The following is a 19,230-nucleotide window of genomic DNA, read 5'->3' as shown; positions in this document are numbered from 1 at the left end:
TCCCTGGGCTGAGGTAGCTGTCCGGCTCCACGTTGGAGCCATTTCCCCGCTCTGGTGTCTTTGGGTCGGGCCCAGGGTCCCCACCGTCCAGTTCTCCATCTGACAGCAGGGCTGTCACAGGACCACTGCTCCCAGTTCCCTGGAGCTGTGGGCTGGTGGGTACTTCTTGGTTCTCACCAGGTTGGGGGAGTCCTTTACACATCCCCTCAGAGGGATCGTCTTTTCCTGCTTGGGCGCTGCTGCCCTCCTTTTTCCCCACGGTGCTCTGTCTCTTCCTCTGGTGATGACCCTCCATGCACCCGTCCTCACCGTTGGAAGAGCTGCCTGTATCCTCGTCGTGTCGATGTTGCTTCCCCCTTCGCTGGGTGGCTTTGGGAGGTTTCTTCTTCCTGTTTTTGAGAGTAATCCAATCCTCTGCCTCCTTTGATCCCTCCTCTTCCATTTCCTCCGTCTGTCTTGCAGGAGCTTGGGTCGGCTGCTGCAGCTCCCCGCTGTCTGCCGTCTGCTCTGCTACAGCCTGCCCTTCCTTCTGGGTGCCTCCAGACACCATTCCCGTGCTGTTTTGTGGTACCTTGCTGGTCTTAGGTAGTCCATGGCTCGTGTTGCCACCTCCGGCCATGTGTGCGTAGGTGGCGGCCCCTCGTCTTGGGCAGGCCTTGTACATGTGGCCCACCTCTCCACACAGATTACAGTTCTTGGCCTCCTTACATTCCTTGGTTGGGTGGCCTTCCTGCTTGCAGTTTCGGCAGACGGTCACCTTACATTCCGCCACCATGTGGCCTGACCTCCCGCAGGTTCGGCACACTTTTGGCTGCCCTGCGTATGTCAGGTAACCTCTGCTTCCTCCGATGGCAAAGTTGGAGGGTGGGTGGAGAATGTTCCCACTGGCATCGATCCTCAGGGTTACCCTGACCTGTCGTTTGCTGGTCAAGATCCCAAAAGGATCGACCACATCGGTTCTCTCTCCCTCGACCTGGATATATCTTCTCAAGAAGGTCAGGACATCTGCTGCTGGGACGTGAGGGTTGTACATCTGGATTGTTACAACCCAACTCCTCTGTGCAGGACGTACACACAACAGGACCGCCGACAAGATAGAGAAGACCTTCAGGAGCTGCTCACAATTCTTCACGCTCCTGAAGGTCACATCGAAATAACCTGCCGCAGGGAAATCCCGCAGGTAGTACACGTCCTTTTTTTTTATTTCAAAATATATTTTATTCATGGCTGCGAGCTGGATGGGGACGGATTGAAGCCAAGGCAAGGGTCCACACTGTCCACCTCCACTCCAGCCTGTTCTTCTTTCTGGAAGCCACCAGACTCCGTTTCCCTGCTGTTTGGGTGGACCTTACAGGTCTTTGGGGGATCCACGGCTCACATTGCCACCTCCCGCCATCTGTGCGTAAGTGGGGTCCCCCCTGTCTTGGGCAGGTCTTATACATGTGGCCCGCCTCTCCGCACAGGTTGCAGCTCTTTGCTTCCTGACAGTCCTTAGTCAAGTGACCCTCCTGTTTGCAGTTCCTGCAGATGGTCACGTTGCAATCCGCCACCACGTGTCCTGACTTCCTGCAGGTTCGGCACACTTTCGGCTGCCCTGCATATGTCAGGTAGCCTCTGCTCCCTCCGATTGCGAAGCTCGAGGGTGGGTGGAGGATGTTCCCACTATCATCGACCCTCAGAGTTTCCCTGACCTGCCGCTTACTGGTCCAGATCCCAAAGGGGTTGATCACATCGGTGGCTTCTCCCTCAACTTGGACGTACCTTCCCAGGAAGGTGAGGACATCAGCCGCTGGAACATAGGGGTTGTACATATGGATTGTTAACAACCTGATTCCTCTGTGCAGGAAGCACACACAATGGGGTCGCCGACAAGATGGAAAACAGCGGCTCCCCTTCCTTCTCCTTGAAGACCTTCAGGAGCTGTTCGCACTGCTTCACGCTTCTGAAGGTCACAACAAAGGAGCCTGCCCCAGGGAAATCCTGCAGGCAGTACACGTCCGCTGCGGCGAAACCACAGCATCCCAACAGTACCTTCTTAATAAACAAGGTGCGATCATAGTATCGATAGGTCCACTGCGTCAAACCTGCAGCACTCCAGCAAAATCTTCTTCACGACAGTTGTCCGATCGACTGGTATGTGCTCCTCCACCTTCTTCACGGTCACCCTGACTGTGTTGCGAAAGCCGTGGCCTGGGCTGCGAGCGGCTGCTGAGGCCAAAGCTCTGAGATTGGCTGGTGCCTGAATTGGCTTTAGGTCGAAGCTAGCATCAAGATCCACCAAGAAGGGACTCGCTGTACAAAGATCTGGGCAACGGGGGAGAAAATACACCCAATGCCACCCTCACCCTGATGGCCACCTTTGTGTGTGGCTGCATCAAGCTGTGCGTGGATCCCCGGTACGCAAACACCAAGTGTCACTACGTACTGAGGTTCTACCTGTCCCCGGTGTTGCGAAGGATGGGCCTTGCCTCGCTGCCACAGAATGCTCCGAGTAGTTGGACCGTTCCATATCACCTGTCATTCGTGGAGAAATTTATGAGGAAAAACACCTTTGACCACATGTCCATCAGGAAGTGGTCAGCACGTAGTGTCCTTGAGACCCTTCGGGAAAAGGAGAGGGCAGATCCTTTCGAGTGGTTCCCTGAGCAGACTGTCAAAGCCATTTGGCAGAATGCCTCATCGCCAGAACTTTCCAACAAGCACCAAGACATGGCTTGACCCCGACTGAGTGTTGCAGACTGGCACATTCCAAAGTCCAAGACTACGTGTTGAGGGACGTGCTGAAGCTTAGGGCAGCTGCCGCCAAGGCGCGGTGGGGAAAGACCACCGTGTAACATCTGCCTGCCTAAAGAAGAACAGGGGGCCCATGCAGACGTTTTTTTTGGGCACTGCTGATGCCTCAGCCAAATATATGTGCATAAGATTGAGAAATTCACAGACCTGTATATGGCAATGATTAATTCTGATCTGTGTATATAAATGTTGACATATGTATGGCATGACCAAATGTACAGACCATCAAATCATTTTATGAATAAAGTATATTTTTGAAATAATAAAAAAAATCAAGATCCACCAAGAGCAGGTCAACACAACCAAACAACCCTCCAACATCCAATCATGATCCAGCGATGGTCTCCAGTAGCTCCGACGTCTCGCAACACGATCCCCTTGGTTTTGATGTTGTATTCCTAACATCTAAACATTAGCTTAGGGGCACCACGTCTGATTTACAATCCAGCTGTTGTTTGTCTCAGTAATGGTAAGCACATCACACCCTCTAAAATATATCTAAGCAACAACAATATCTTGCATTTATATTGTATCTTTGATGAAGTAGACAGTCAGAAGCATAATTAGCAAACACAATTTAAGACCAAAGCACTTAGGCAGCTACTGGGTGATGTTGATGAAACCATTGTTGATGAATGCTTCTTAATTATTCCAATTAGGAATGGCCAATAAATGCTGGCCTAGCTGTTGATGCCCTCATCCAGTGAATGATGCTTTTTTATAAAAAGATCAGGTGACTGCACGCTTGGTCAAAGAGGTGGTTTTAGAGCATCTTAGAACAAGATTGAATGAGGTAGAGATGTTCAGGAAGGGCATTCCCTACTTCAGGGTCCAATGAGTTGGAGAGACACACATTGTTGGTGGAGGAATTAAGACAGAGGCAACTTGAAGAAGCTAGAGTTGGAGGAGTACAGAGACCCTGAAGGGTTGTGGGCTTGAGGATGTTACGGAGACAGGGAGAAGTGAGACCATGGAGGGGTTTTAAAACATGTATGAAAATTTTCAAAATCAAGGCATTGTTTAACTGGGAGCAATCATGGACCAGTCACCAAGGGTGGAGTGGGGAAATAAGATGTTCACTAATGAAGTGATGTTTGGCACGAAACATGAGTTTGAAAACATATTAAACACATAATACTCAAATATTGTTGTGAAACATTACTTGGTAAAGTGAGACACCCATCCTCCAGTTACTCTTTGTGGAGATTTAACCAAGAATTTAGTTGTTATTAAAGGTTACATGAAGCTGGATTAATTTTTTTTTGTAAAGTGATTAATTGCTGATTAAATTTTGTACAGTTTCAAGCCCGATTGCTTGATAACGTTGAGTTAACTAATGGAAGGCAGGACCACTTCTTCAGACTTTATGGGAAATCCAATTATGTTCAAACACTTTCAAACAGAATTCAAGCCTTTGCTCACCATGAAATTAACATTCTAAACCAGTGCAATAATTATTTCAAAATAGAATGTTAAACAATTTATTTATCTTACGATTATAAAATCCTACAAAAGGACAACATTGCCAGGAACTACATATTGTCCAATAATTGAGCACACTTGTCATCTACTATTTGATTATTTGAAGAAAACATTTTTGAAAGAGTAAAATCATAACATATAATGATAGGAATAACAGAGTAGAAATGTTAATGTAGTGTTTAACCTCCCGAAACTGATATTTTAGGAATGTGTGATCGTTACTATTTGTTTCTGAAGGTAGTTCCTGATTTTCTTTCGATACATTCATGACCTTCCTCCTTGCCCTATCCATGTACTGATCATCGCTGTGCGCAGTATGGACAGATTACTCAAGAATAAGAAAATTGATATGGAATTATGAAATAATTTTCTTCTCTGAAGCTAAAATAAAACAGATACAAATTGAAAATAGTACAAATACATGATAGGTTAGTCAGCATTTGAATAGGGAAAGTACAGCTTCAGGTTTTAGATTGAGATTTTGAAAAGTCAATCTTATTGTTCCTCAAGGATTTTACATTGTGCATTTTCAATCGAACTAGAATTAGGTTTATTGTCTTGTGTATTCAAGTTACAAAAGACCAGGAGTACAGTGTAAAGTGTACAATGTCACCAACACACTGCGCCAGCTTAGGTACAAATCTTAGTACAAAAAAAAGAGAAAACAAAAAAGTTATACTACATCAGAGATATACATAATACAAATCAGGAAAATACAAAACAAAGCTAATAAGATAGACATTAGTCTTTCCACAAGGGCTTTCCACTGGTTACCAACCAGTACCATTGTTGCTCTGGACTACTGGCCTCCCCACTCAAGAGATGCTGGTTACCCCTGCCCTGGGCCCACTGGCTACTGTCCCTGCTTCACTCTGGGCTGCTGGCATCCCCACTGTGGGCGCACTAGTTGACTCTGTTCTGGGCCCACTAGCTACCAGCCCAGAGTGAGGTGGGACAACAGTCAGCAGGCGTGGAGCTGGGGTGACTAGCTGCATGGTCATTGTCTAACACGTGTGTCAGCTGGATGATACTTGCTACTTAATAGTAGATGTTGGGATCGTGTCCAGGCCTTGCTGTATTTTGACTGCTCAGTATCTGAAGGGTCATGAATTGTATCCCTGCCTTTTGATGGGGCGGAAGATCATTGACAAAACAGCTGGAGATGGTTGGGCAAAGTACACCACCCTGAAGAACTCATACAGTGATGGCTTCTGGATATGGTGAGTGATTCCTAACAATTACAATCATTATTTATTGTGCGGGACATGTCTCCAACCAGTGGGGAGTTTTCCCCGATTCCTATTGACTAGTTTTACAGGACTCATTAAGGTTACACTCGGTCAAATAAAACACTGAAATCATTGGCAGTCATCCTTCCTTTCCCTCTTGAATTTTCTGTTGTCCATTTTGTACCAAGGCTGTAATAACAGTAGGAGGTGAATGGGCCAAGTGCAACCCAAACTGAGTGATAAGGTTATTGTGGAGTAAGTGCCACTTGATGGCATTGTCAATTACACGTTTTATAGTTTTGCTGATGATTGAGAGTAGACTAACAGGGTGGAAAGAGGATGGCTAGGTTTTTTGTGTACAGGACCCAACTGGATGATTTTCCACTTTCTTGGTAGATGCTAATGTTGTAGCTGCACTAGATCAGCTTGGCTAGGTGCATGGCTCATTCTGGAGCCTTAGTCTTCACTACTGTTGCTGGAATGTTGTCTGGGCATAAAACTTCGATGGTATCCAGTGTCAAGATCATTCACTTGGCATGTCTGACTGAAGAAAATGCTTCCACCTTAGTAAAGGAACAATAAAAACCATGGAAGACATCTACATCCAGGCAATTTGATTTGATTTAAGTGACCTGGATTCTTCAAATCATACGAGTGGTGAGCACAAATGAGGCAAGTAATACCAAGTGATAAATTGTTCACAAAATTGGGTTTAAGAGTCTTTGGATGGTGGCTCTTATCAAAAGGGGGATTGTTCGGGTAACCATGACTGAGCAGCACAAAACGGCCAATGACTGCACCTGAGTGAAACAGCAGAACGTGGCTGACAGTTGTCTTAGAGACCTTGGAAAAATATTTGCTGAATGTAGCCTGCACAACCTAGTAGCTCTGTGGACCCAAGGTACCAGAACTGAGATCGAATATGCAGCTGCATTTGTTTAACCATAAGACATAGATAAGAAATTTTGACACCACATTTAATTAGTGAGTCTGTCTTGAATTATTTAATCAATCTGTTACAATACTAATCGTAGGTTTTCGTTAAGATCCTTCAAATAATCATCGGTATGGATTCTGAGGTAGTTATATATTCATCTATATACAAAAAAAAACCCACTGAAAACATTAAGGGGAAAGATCTAAATAAAATCAGGAGGGGAAACCAGTGTCAGTAAGTAAAAGCAGCCTCTATATCATTACAGGGAGAACAGGTACAGAAATTAGAATGCAGGTTAAATGAACATATTGTAAGACACCCAAGGGTAAAGATCAGGGTGTCTCATAAACGTGGTGAGAAAGAAACTGCTCACAACTCAGTAGTTAAAGAATTCTAACATTAAGTGGAAACCATATAACTTCATTGGAACTGATATTATAACAACTAGTAAATTTTTTTTTGCATTTTATGTAATGAGGTTAATGAGGAACTTAAAAAGTCCTTAAGTGATAGGTGAATATACAATTAATTTACAGTTAACATGGTGCAACTGACAAACACCTGGGCGGGAATGTACTTGAATACATTGTCCATTGTGAAAAACCCCAAGAAGGGAGTGAGGAGAGTCTGGGAAACATGAGACCATGGAGGACTGGGAGCTGACCACAAGCATGTCCATCTGTAGCTGTTTAGACAGACAATTACCTGAATTGAAAATATATGTAATTAATTAACAATTAGTTTGTAAACATTAAGCACCGGATGTATATTGTTCTTTGTTAGTGAAGACTTCTTTGGATTTCAGCTGTTTTTCTTCCCCAATGGAATAAACTCTTTGGTGCTGGCAGTGAACTCCTGGGTGTCAAGTGAATCATTTGGTCATTCCACCCTGACATTAGAAACTGAAACAAATATAGAAAATATTGGATATGTTCAGCTGAAGTCAACAGGATCTGTGGAGCAAGAAAAACAACATTTACTAATGGTGTTGATTACCTTTCAACAGAAATGGAACGGAATATTGATGGTGAACAAAAGTCTAAGTTTTCAGCTTTGGAGGTTATGTTGACACTAGTGAATACCTACCCTCCAATCTTCCAGCACCTCACCCATGGCTAACAATGATGCAAAAATATCATCCAGGGTTGATATTTCAGTCTTTGTTTCAGATTTCTGAGGAATTCAGTCTGGTTCTGTGGTACGTGGAACCTGGTCAAGCTGGATGGGTGAATGCTTCATGGGACCCGACCCAATATTCTCTCAGAGATTTGTTCCTGCTGATAAGGGGTGGGTTTAAACCACCTTGTCAGGGAAAGGAAACTTGAGGGGTAACCCAAATTAGAAAGCAGTGAAGTTGGTAAAAGGATATCAAGAAGATTCTTGGGAGAATAGCAGGTAGGAGAACAAAGTAGAGCACTGATTAAGGTTTGAAAATAGAATGATGTCAAAAATCCAAAGTTAAAGGCACTTGACCGAAAAGCACACTGCTTTCACAGCAATATAATCAATCTAAAGGCACAAATAAAGATCGTGGGTATGATCTAATGTTGCTGCTGAAACAATGGCTGCATGGTAACCAGGACTGGGAATGCAGTATTTAAAGATGGATAGAAGGAAAAGGAAGTGGTGTTGTGCTGATAATAATAGATGGGATCATACAGTAATGAGGGAGGGTTTCAGATCAGCAGAGTGAGTGTAAGCTGTCTGGGTGGAGCTAAGAAACAGGAAGGGGCAGCAATATCAGCTGGATCTGTTTATTTGCCACCAACAGTAGTAATGGTGTGGAGTGTGGTATTAATCAGGAGATGACATTATGTTCTAACATGGGCAAGACAGCTGGGTGACTTCAATCTGCATATGCACTGGGTAAACTAATTATGCATAATGCAGTGAAGGACAATATTTTATTTCAATTCACTGATGGATGAGAGTGAGACTGGCTGGACTAGAATTTACTGCCCGTCCTTAGCTACCCTTGAAAAGATAGCTGTGAGCTGCCTTCTTGAACATCAGCAGTCCATCTGCTCTAGTTACAGCCATTATGCCATTGAAGAGGGAATTACAGGATTTTGATTCAGCAACAATAAAGTAACGGTGATATAGTTCCAACACAGAATGGTGAATGGCTTAAAGGGGAAACTGTAGGTGGTGGTGATGCTAAGTATCTGTTGCTTGGAATGCATCTGTTGCTCTTGTCCTTTTGGAAGGAAGTGGTAATGGGTTCAGAAGGTGCTGTCTCAGGATCTTTGGCAAATTTCTGTTGTGAATCTTATCGCTAGTATACAGTGATGCAACTGAGTGGGTGATGGAGAGTGTGGATATTTGAGGATTAGGTACCAATCAAACTGGTTGCTTTATGAGAGATGGCTTCAAGCTCCTTGTGTGTTCTTTGAGATTTTCTCATCCTGACAAGTGTAGAGTATTCCATCACACTCCTGACTTGTGCCTTGCAGATAGTGGCTAGGCTTTGGGAAGTTAGAAGATAAGTTACTTGGTGCACTAATCCTCACCTCAATGGAATGTATTTGGGATAGGGTTGTCAAGCAATATCTTGGTTAACCAACTAGATCATGTGTCATTTTTATCTAGTATTTTGTAACATAAAAATCCTAATTAGTAATCTCATTCTTCAAGACCCAAATGGAGTGAGTTGTCACTCAGACACTGTTACATGATGTTTAAAAGTGAAGAAGTTCATTCTAATTAAGGAAATGAAGGAGGCAAGAGTAACAAGTGGCTCAGGTGAATTGGAAAAAATACTTTATAAGGCATGACTGTACAAAGTAATGGATGGGTTTGTTTGGAAAGCTTGGTCACATGACTTACAGCAGCTATCCATTTGTTCATGCTGCAAAAACTGAAAAAAAAAGCCAGTCAACGGAGGTTAACAAATGAAGTTCAGAGTTGCCTTGCACTAAAAGGAATGATCTGTAAAGTTGCCAGAAATAGCAGCAATTCTCAGGTTTGCAAGGTTCATAGAATACAATGACAGAGGCCCGAGAGTCTGATAAACTAATAGAACTTTAACATAATTTAGTAACTTAAATATGTAAATAGACTGTAAAAGCTTACATAGAGATGTAAACAGAAAACACGACTGAAATAAAGTTGAATATGTTCCAGAAAATTTATATTAATGAATATAGAAATGGCAGAGAAGCTTTATATATATTTTCAATAAGGAAGATACCAGAGATCTCCAGAAATTTGAGAGATGATATGGTTATACTGGAGATATTAATGCAGCTGGAAATGGATAAATCCCTCAGACCTGAGTCTTCATCCCAATATATTGAAGGAGATGGCTATAGAGATAATTGATGCATTTTTACGATCTGTTCTCACTGATTGGAAATTAGTGAATGTCACTATTATTTAAGAAGGGAGCCAGAGAGAAAATAAGGAATTACAAACATGTCAGTCCGACATAGTAACAGGAAAAAATGCTACAAATCTACCGAATCAATGAGCAAAAACTGATAGTCAAGTTCAATACCCATGAAGATGACCTCAACCATGATCTTGGGTTCATGTCATTTACATGTGACCCCACCACAGTTCTGTATCTGTAAAACCTTTCTTTCTGTCCTATTTTGACACAATCACCATGATAAATTATGATCTATCTTAATTACATCATATAGTTTTAGATTTATTACTTTTGTTAGACCTGCGAATCTTATACCGATCATATTATTCCAGTCAAACAAAAACCAAAAGAACTACGGATACTGTAAACCAGGAGGGGGTTTGCTTAGTGGGTCTAGTGGCATCTGTGAAAAAGATTCAGAGTTAACGTTTTGGGTCCGGTGATCCTTCCTCTGGTTTTTCTTCCCAGATACTGCCGGGCCTGCTGTGCTTTTCCAGTAGCTTCCGTTTGTGTTCCCTGTTACTCCAGTCATTTGGGTTGTGTCCAACACCACTTTATTATCATTTTTTTGTAATTATCTCTCTGCCTTACTTAAACTGATTTGAGGTTATCCTTTCAGTTGTTATTCAGCTGTTGACACTTTACTCACACTGTATAATACTCTTCGTCACCTGCAGAGGCTTATTGTGTAACACCTGACTCACACCATTTATATGATCTGATTTCTCTGCCCTTGATCTCTCTGCCGATAAACTGTGTTCTGTGTTTTTCTCACTCACTTCAACTGACAAAGGGGCTACACTTTAAAAGCTTGTGATTTCAATTAACCCTGTTGGACTATCAGCTGGTGTTGTCTAATTTCGGACTTTGTTCACCCCAGTCCAACACCGGCACCTCCACATCATATAAATCTATTGTGGAGGATGGGATAAATACACACCTAGGTGTTGAAGATTGGTTTGGGCACAGTCAGTGTGGATTTGCAAAAGAGAAATTGTGTTGGACAAAATTGTTGGAGCTTCCTTAAAACAGAATTTTAAGAAGAGAGCCAATGATGTGATAAACTTAATTTTTAGAATATGTTTGAAGAAGTCCTCTGAGCAACCTAGTTAGAAAGATTAAATGTACAGAATTGGATAGGACTGGCAAAGATTAATGATTGGCAAACAGACAGAACCAGAGATACAGGTCATTCTCATGTTGGCAGGTTGTGCTTCATGGGATAACACAAAGATCTGTACTTAGCTTCCAGCTGTTCACAGTATACATCAGTGATTTGGAGGCAAGGATCAAATGCAATATTTCCAAATCTGCAGCTCATATAAACTGAGGACAGGGAGAGGCCATTCAGCCCCTCGAGGCTGTTCCATCGTTCAATTAAACATGGCTGGCCTATGGCCTAAATCTATATACTAAAATCTTGATACTTTTGCTCAATAAAAATCTGTCCATCTTAGATGGAGTAGCCTGCTATTGTTCAAGAAAACTAGTCATTAAAAAAGAAAGCCAGAAATACAATCATAACAACTGAAATAACAGGGCTGAAACACTGGCCAAAAAGCAAGGTATGGTGGCAACACCTAAGCCAAGACAGACAATTTTGCCCAAACAGGTCCTTGCAAAGATTCAAGCCAAGACAACTCAAAAGTAGAGAGATTCAAGACTGCTTTACAAAGTGTAAAGGGCAACTCAATATTTCCTTCCAAACAAATCACCACATGGGGCAGATACACCTCAATAATACAGAAGATGAGGTACATACTCCGGTTTCAAAAGGTGGACACTCAGTCCCCAAAGTAAACAATTCAAACAGGTCACTGTTAGCAAGCCATCAAAATCTATTAACAATATTTAAAGATGGCAAAAGCAATTAACTCAATGCCCCAATTGTTCAAGTCCTTGGGAACAATTAGCAAAATATACTTACCCAGGTATTTTTCAGTGTAATCAGGAAAGGACTACACACCAACAGCCAACCAGAAATGAAGCATGCAGACACTTTATTCAAATACAACAAAAAAAGGTAAGAAATAAAATCTTAACTAGAGCAACTTGATTCTTTGGAAACTTGAATATTCCCAGAGGCTGTCAGATTTTGCTGGCTTTTCAAATTCATAGGATTCCATTTCGTCCACACAGATCCTTCAAAGAGCATCCCACCCAGAGGCATTCCCTACCCTGTAACCTGGCATTCCCCACGGCCAACCCACCTAGCCTGAACACCGTGGGCAATTTAAAGTATGGCTAATTCAGCTAATCTGCACATCTTCGGTCTGTGGTTGGAAACCCACAGAGAAACTCTACACAGAGAATGGCCCCGAGTCTGGAATCGAACCTCCGTCCCTGGAGCTGTAATGAAGCAGCGCTAACCACTGAGCTACCCTGTGCTACCCTGACATTGACCATTCAGGGTTTGCTCCTTTTTCCTGCCCTTCCTTCGGTCGGAGGCAGGACTTTAATCGAGGTTTGCAGCCTTTAATAAATGTTTTGAACCATTCCCCATCCACCCTCCGGCTCCAAGGTTCCCTTCTCGTTCCCACATCCTCACCAACAGCACGTGGGAAAAACAGCATCACCCAGCCCTCTGTCACAATGCGCATGCTCCAGAGTGAGGGCGTTACTGCGTCTGCGTACTTCCCTGTTGTGGCCTGTATAGGGGAAGTTCTCAACCGCGGGGATTTCTGGGTAGCTGAACTAGCCATTGCTGTGTAACTTCTCTTCGTTGGATAGGGAGTGTGGGAAGGGAGATGGTGGTTTTTAATTAATAAAATTTGGAAACAAATTATACTTGAATACCGGTAGTGTAAAGAACAATGAAGTGCAAATGTTCCGCGAGCACCTGCTGGGCGGATTACACCTTTAACAGTGTCGGAGCTGATATCCCCACAGCGAGATTTCCTAGAGTTGTTAGTGTGGTTTAAACCAGCTCATTAGGGAATGCAAACCTAATTGGAAGGAAGTAATTTTGATAACAGGAAGCAGAACAAAGGCAAGGAAGACGAGAAGGCAGGACAGAGAGCTGAACATCGTGCATGGTCTGAAAGTGAAATGGTGTCAAAAAGGTGAAGTTAACAGCATTCCCCCGAATGGATGGAACATTCACAGCAAGGCAATCAAACAAAACGGAGAAAGTGAGGACTGCAGATGCTGGAGATCAGAGCTGAAAAATGTGTTGCTGGAAAAGCGCAACAGGTCAGGCAGCATCCAAGGAGCAGGAGAATCGACGTTTCGGGCATAAGCCTGAAGAAGGGCTTATGCCTAAACGTCGATTCTTCTGCTCCTTGGATGCTGCCTGACCTGCTGCGCTTTTCCAGCAACACATTTTTCAGCTTCAATCAAGCAAAACGTTCGAATAGAGCTCACTATGAGCTAATTGCTATTACACAAACAAAGGTCACATGCTTAGCAGAACTGGGAACTGAATCGTCAAGGAAATTCGAAGATTCGGAATAGATGACGAGTTGTAAAAGGAGGTTGTGTTAGAACAATATTCCGGGATGCCATGAATGGATTACCAAGGGAACAACTCGGATCAGGAGTGGTGTGTGGAATCTTTTCAGACGTGGCTAAAAGATAGCAGAGGGCAGCAGACGTTCGTTAGATTCATTTAGAGGCCACCAAATAACGGTGGGGGTGTGTGGCATGATTTTCATCAGGACATGAGAGTGTTCTGTCACATGGACATCGAAGTTGCCATGGGTGACTTCTATCCGCATATATAATGAGAAAACACAACACAGTTGAACGCCGAAGCTGTGAAGAACGAGATTGTGGAGTCTTTATCGGGTGGTTTTCTCAAACACAATGTTGGAGGGTCAATGAGAGGATGTGTTATTCTGGATCTAGTATTTTGGAAGAAGAAATGGTTAATTAATAATCTTGTTATTATTTTTTAAAAAAAAACTTCAGGAATGAGTGATGTTAAAACGACAGAATGTTATAGAATCTTTAAAATCATGGTAACATTCTAGCAAGGGTGTTAATTTTCACATAAGGAGAATTATGAAGACCTGAGGTCCAAATTAGTTTTGGTGCAGTTGAAAAATACAATAAACGGCATGACTCTACATAAGCAATGGACAGTTATTAAATGACTATCACACAACTTGCAGCCAGTATGCATTCTGTCAATGTGCAATAAAGAAAAACTGCATCAACCAGCCTGTTAAAAGAAGTTCAGGAGTCAGAAAAAACAAAGGCCTATTAAATTGCCAGAAATAACAGTAATTCTGAGTATTGGAAGGTTTGGAGAGTACAACAAATAAGACGCAAATACTGTTTCGCAACAGGAGAAAACAATTCACTGCACTCAGGCAGAATAAGACACACAAACCGATGCTAAAAGCCTTTGTCATATATAAAAGGGAATGCTTGCCCAACACAAACGTGGGTCCACTAAAAGTAGAGTCAAGAGACTTTAAAATGGAGAATAAAGAAATAGAAGAGAAGCTAAAGGAATACCTTATGTTTGTCTTCACTGAGGAAGGTACCATCAGTCTCCAAGAAGTAGAAATCTAAGTCACCAAGGAGAATGGAGTTCGAGGGAAGTAACATTAGTAATAAGATTGTACAGCAGAAATTAATGAGGCTGAAAACCGATAAACCTCAATGCTTGATATTCTTCATTTCAAAGTATTGAAGGAGTTGGATGTTGAAATATTTGAAGCATTCATGAATACCTTAATTTTCTATTCCCTTTGACTGGAAGATTGCAAATATCACGTGGTTATTTTAGAAGAGAGTGAGAATAAAACCGAGAAACAGAAGCTGATTAGACTTTGAAATCTAACATTTTCTCTACTACATATTTATGATAAAATCAGTTTGAATTTGTAAATGACAAAGTGTTTGTCAAATTTGCTCGAGGTTTGGAAAACCAAACTTGATAAAAGAGAGCTAAGAGATGTATTGTAGTGTGTTTGCCCTGATGGGGAAACCAGAACTGAATGTCACAAGTGGGGACAAATAAGGTAGATGTGATTAAGGTCCAATGTGAGGAGTTTTTTTTTATGAGGGGTTGTGAATCATACTTGGAGGATGCTCAGCCTGAGTTTGTTCAGATCACAGATTGATAAATTTGGTTTCTAATGACATACATGGTTTTGGGGATGAGGTGAGTAAAATGTATTGTATTGTTCAATCAGACATGATCATACTGAACAACTGAGCAGACCGAGTTGGTGTACTCCTATTCTGATGTTCATAAGAACAATTGTGGGAATGACAGTTTAATGGGGGTAGCAATGTATCTATAAAGACAAACTGGAGTCAAAGATTGGTAGGAAAATCACAGTTGAATGAAGAGGGGGCATTTCAGGCACAGTCAAGTGTGTTTTCTCAGTAGTAAAAGTAGGGCAAAATGAAATACAGCTTCCTGGTTGGCAAAAGATGTCAAAATACTGACAAATAAGGAAGTGTATTTATGACTGATGCAAATACAACATACAATTGGGAACTGCTTTGAATCTTTCAGAACAAGGTAACAAAGTGAATGCGAGAAGCATAACAGAAGTATGAAAAAGGTAGCCAACTAAGCAGGTATTCCATAAATCTTCTGGGTATATAAATAAGAAAATCAGAAGGAAGAACAATTTGGAAACAAAAAGGGGATTTACATATGTGAAGAACGTGGGAAGGCTGAGGTGCTAAATGAATGGGTTGTGTTGGTCTTTACAAAAGAAGGTGCTGCCAAGGCCATGGTGAAAGAACTGGATCAGGGACTTGAAAGGGTTCAAATTGATGAATTAATGGTAGGTTGTCTGCACTTAAAATGGCTAAGACTTCTAAACTGGATGAGATGCATTCAATAAGACAGAGAGAAGTGAATGTGGAAAGTTTAGATGCAATGGCCATCAGTTTCAGTCTTCCTTAGACTTGGGATAGGGAGAGGGAGTGGTGCAGAGGAAGCAGAGATTATGCTTGTAAAAAGGAAATCATGTGTAATAACGAGAGATTTGGGAGAGATGACAGAGGGGGTTAATGTGGGCAGTGTTGTTGTTGTGATGCACAGGAATTTCCAAAAGCCTCTTCTACAGTACCGCACAATAAACCCATGAATAAAGTGATACCTCATGGAGTGAAATTTGCTCATGGAGGCAAGGGCGGCAATTACAGGGGCCTTGGTTCAAATATTTCAATAATCTCTGTCCACAGGGGAGGGGCCAGAGAACTGGAGGACAGCTAATGTGGTTCCACTGTCCAAATGTAGGATGGTATGAATAGACTATGGAACTATAGACAAGTGAGTCTAACATCAGTGGCAAGGAAACTGCTGGAGAAAATGGCCAAGGAAGAAGCTAATCTCCATTTAGGGAGGCAAGGATTGATGAGGGTTATCAGCATGGCTTTGCCAAATGGAGGTCATGCCTAACGAATTGTTTTGAATTTTCCAAGAAGGTCACCCACCGTTTGGATAAGGGTCAGGCACTTGATGTCATTTATACAGATTTCAACAAGGCCTTTGCCAAGGCCCCACACAGGAAACTGATACAAATGTCTTGGTATCCAGGGTATTTAGGGGAATTGGATTCCAAATTGGTTTGGTGACAAGAGACTGAGGTGATGGGATTAAGCTGTCTGTGAGATTGGAGTCACATGCAGACCAGAATTGCAGTTTCCTTCTCTCAGGGACATTAGTTAATCAGATGGTTTTTTTCCCCAAAAATACACAATGAATTCATAGTCATTGGCAGACTCTTAATTCCTCATTTTTATTGAATTCAAATTCCACTACCTGGCAAAGCAGGATTTGAACCTGGCTCTCCGGGTCATGAGCTGGGTCTCTGGACTAACTGTGCAGTGACAATACCATGCCATCACCTCCCCATCGGTTAACTGAAGACAGTGAGGATGAGAAAGTGTGAGGGAGGAACCATCTGTGAAGATCCTTCTGATGGTGACACTGCTCACATTTCTGAGATGGGACAGAAGAATGACTGGAGTAGGTCTCACTTGAAGAATCAGATCCCAAACCTATGGATCCAGGCTCCACTGATCAATCTGTGGAAATACATTCCCAGGAAAAAAAACTTCATCTCAATTCTGAATGAACTGGGTGTGAACAATGAGCTGTAATTCTGTGTTTGCTGTGAAATAGAAGGATGGACAATGATGTTCATGTTCACACTGGAACAGGAGAATCCTGTTATCCCGCAATGAGGCTCCGGGAATGTCCTGCAGTGGAGCCCAGGAAACCTACAAGTTCAGGAATGACAGACACAAGGCAATCACTTCAGGGTGGGGAGGGGAATTATTGTGACAGGTTTTAAGTGTCTGGGAGGGTGGGACCGGGTTCTGAGAGACTGAAAATGTCTCAGATCCATAAATGGATCCAAGCTAAATGTCACTTTTCCCCACCCCCACATACCAGGCCTTGTTATCACATCGGCTGCTATTGGACATAACCCTTTGTCAGATGCAAATCGTCCCAGTAGCAGCTATTAATGTTCCCAGACTAACCACACCTTTGTTTGTCTAACTGTATAACTCTCTCTTTAGACTATTTCCACCTATTGTTTACCCATCTCCATCCCCCACAACATTTATCTCAAAAGATGCTATCAGACCTGCTGAGTTTTTCCAGCAATTTCTGTTTTTGTTGGATTTCCAGCATCCGCACACAGTTAATTCAGTTTTTTTTTGTTAACTGTTTAACTCTCTGCCACGTCTCTTCTGGGTACGGCCAATTTGAAGAAGTGCTGCTCCTGTCTCTGACAGGATTTTCATTCCAATCTTTCTTATTTCGTGTTCACCACCGTTAATTTTGCTGTCACTCCTGGTGTTTGACAAGGTATTTGTGAAAACCCCTGTCCACAATCACATCATATTTCTCAGAGACTGCCTCCGGCTCAGACATCCCCCCACGTGGATTCCAACTCCACTTCCATCCTTTGTGTTGAATCCATCCAGCATCACAGGTATCGCTGTGCTGTTCAACGGTCCCCTGACAGCTGTTCTCATCATTTCCTGAGATCCACACTCAGTGTCATACATTGTCATATACACATTCCCAACCTCTGTTCAACAGCAGCGCCTCATGCTGGCTCAGACCTGTGGTTGTTGCCTGATGTACTGATCTCTCCATTGCACAGGATGAGCACCAGCTTCTCTCCTCCTATTTCCCCCTGACCCATGACCCTACCATTGGCACAACAGTGCATTGTGTCCACAATGGTCACCAACCTCATCTCAACCAAGAATCTCACCCTCAGTGTATCCAAGCTCATCGTCTCCTAACTCCACACATCTTACTTCTACCTCCTTCCCAAAATCCCCACACTGGGCTGCCTGGGCAGACTCACTGCTCCAGCTGCACAGGAACCATCTTATCCTTCCTCAACTTTGTTTTGTGATCTGCCCTTATCCAGTCCCTTCTCCCTTACAGCTGCCATTCCTCTGCTTTATGTCAGTTTCAGAATTTCCAGTTCATGGGCTCTGGCCACCTCCTCTTCACTTTGGATGTATCATCCCCTTTTACACGTCCACCCCCAATCAGGATGGTCTCAGCGCTCTCTCCATCTTCCTGGTAAAATGGTCTGAACCATCTCCATCCATCACCACCCTCCTCCTGGCCAAGCCCATCCTTAAAATTTCTTTCAACTCTTTCTTCAGGTCAAAGGTATGCGTACCAGACATATCCACATGCCTGCCTCTTGGAACATTCCTTGTTCCACTCTTGTTCTGGCCTCCATCACAACTGTTTCTCTGGTGTGTCAATGATATCACCAATGCTGCTTCTCTCTCTTGTCCGGAATTGGTTTATCAAGTTTATCAATTTCCCTTTCAGTTTCCACCCTGCTCTCACCTTCACTTGGTCCATCTCTGACTCCATCCTTCCCTTCCTTAACACCCGTTTCCATTTCTGGGAGAGCCTGGTGACAATACCCACTGCAAACCTACCGAGTCCCACAGGTCCCTTGACCGGACATCCTCACATCCTGCTTCCTGGAAAGACTGTTCTATTCTCTGAGTGACTTTGTCTCCACTGCATCTGTTTGAATGATGCCAACTTCAACAAGATGGCCTCAGAAATGTCCATCTTCTTCCTCAGACGAGGAGTTCCCAACACCGTGGTTGACAGGGCAGTTGGCCAGGTCTGACCCATCTCCCACACTTTGGCCTTCACCCCCCCTCTCTTCCCACAACAGTGATAGGGTCTCCTTTGTCTTCACCCACTGTCCCACCACCATCTACATCCAGAGGATCATTAACTGCCATTTCCACCTCCAGCAGGATGCCAGCACCAAACCCACATTCCACTGCCTGACCCTTCCCGACCTTCTACAAGGACCATTCCCTCTGGGAAACCCTGGTCCATTCCTTCTTCACTCCCAACCCCTTCCCCAAGCGCGCCACTGACCTCTGCATCCCCTTCCCCCCACAGCCCCACAGCACCTTTCCCTGCAATGGCAGAAGGTGTG

Source organism: Chiloscyllium punctatum, chromosome 30 (assembly GCF_047496795.1).
Source record: "Chiloscyllium punctatum isolate Juve2018m chromosome 30, sChiPun1.3, whole genome shotgun sequence".
NCBI classification, from domain to species: domain Eukaryota; kingdom Metazoa; phylum Chordata; class Chondrichthyes; order Orectolobiformes; family Hemiscylliidae; genus Chiloscyllium; species Chiloscyllium punctatum.
Note: the sequence above shows the minus strand (reverse complement) of the source record.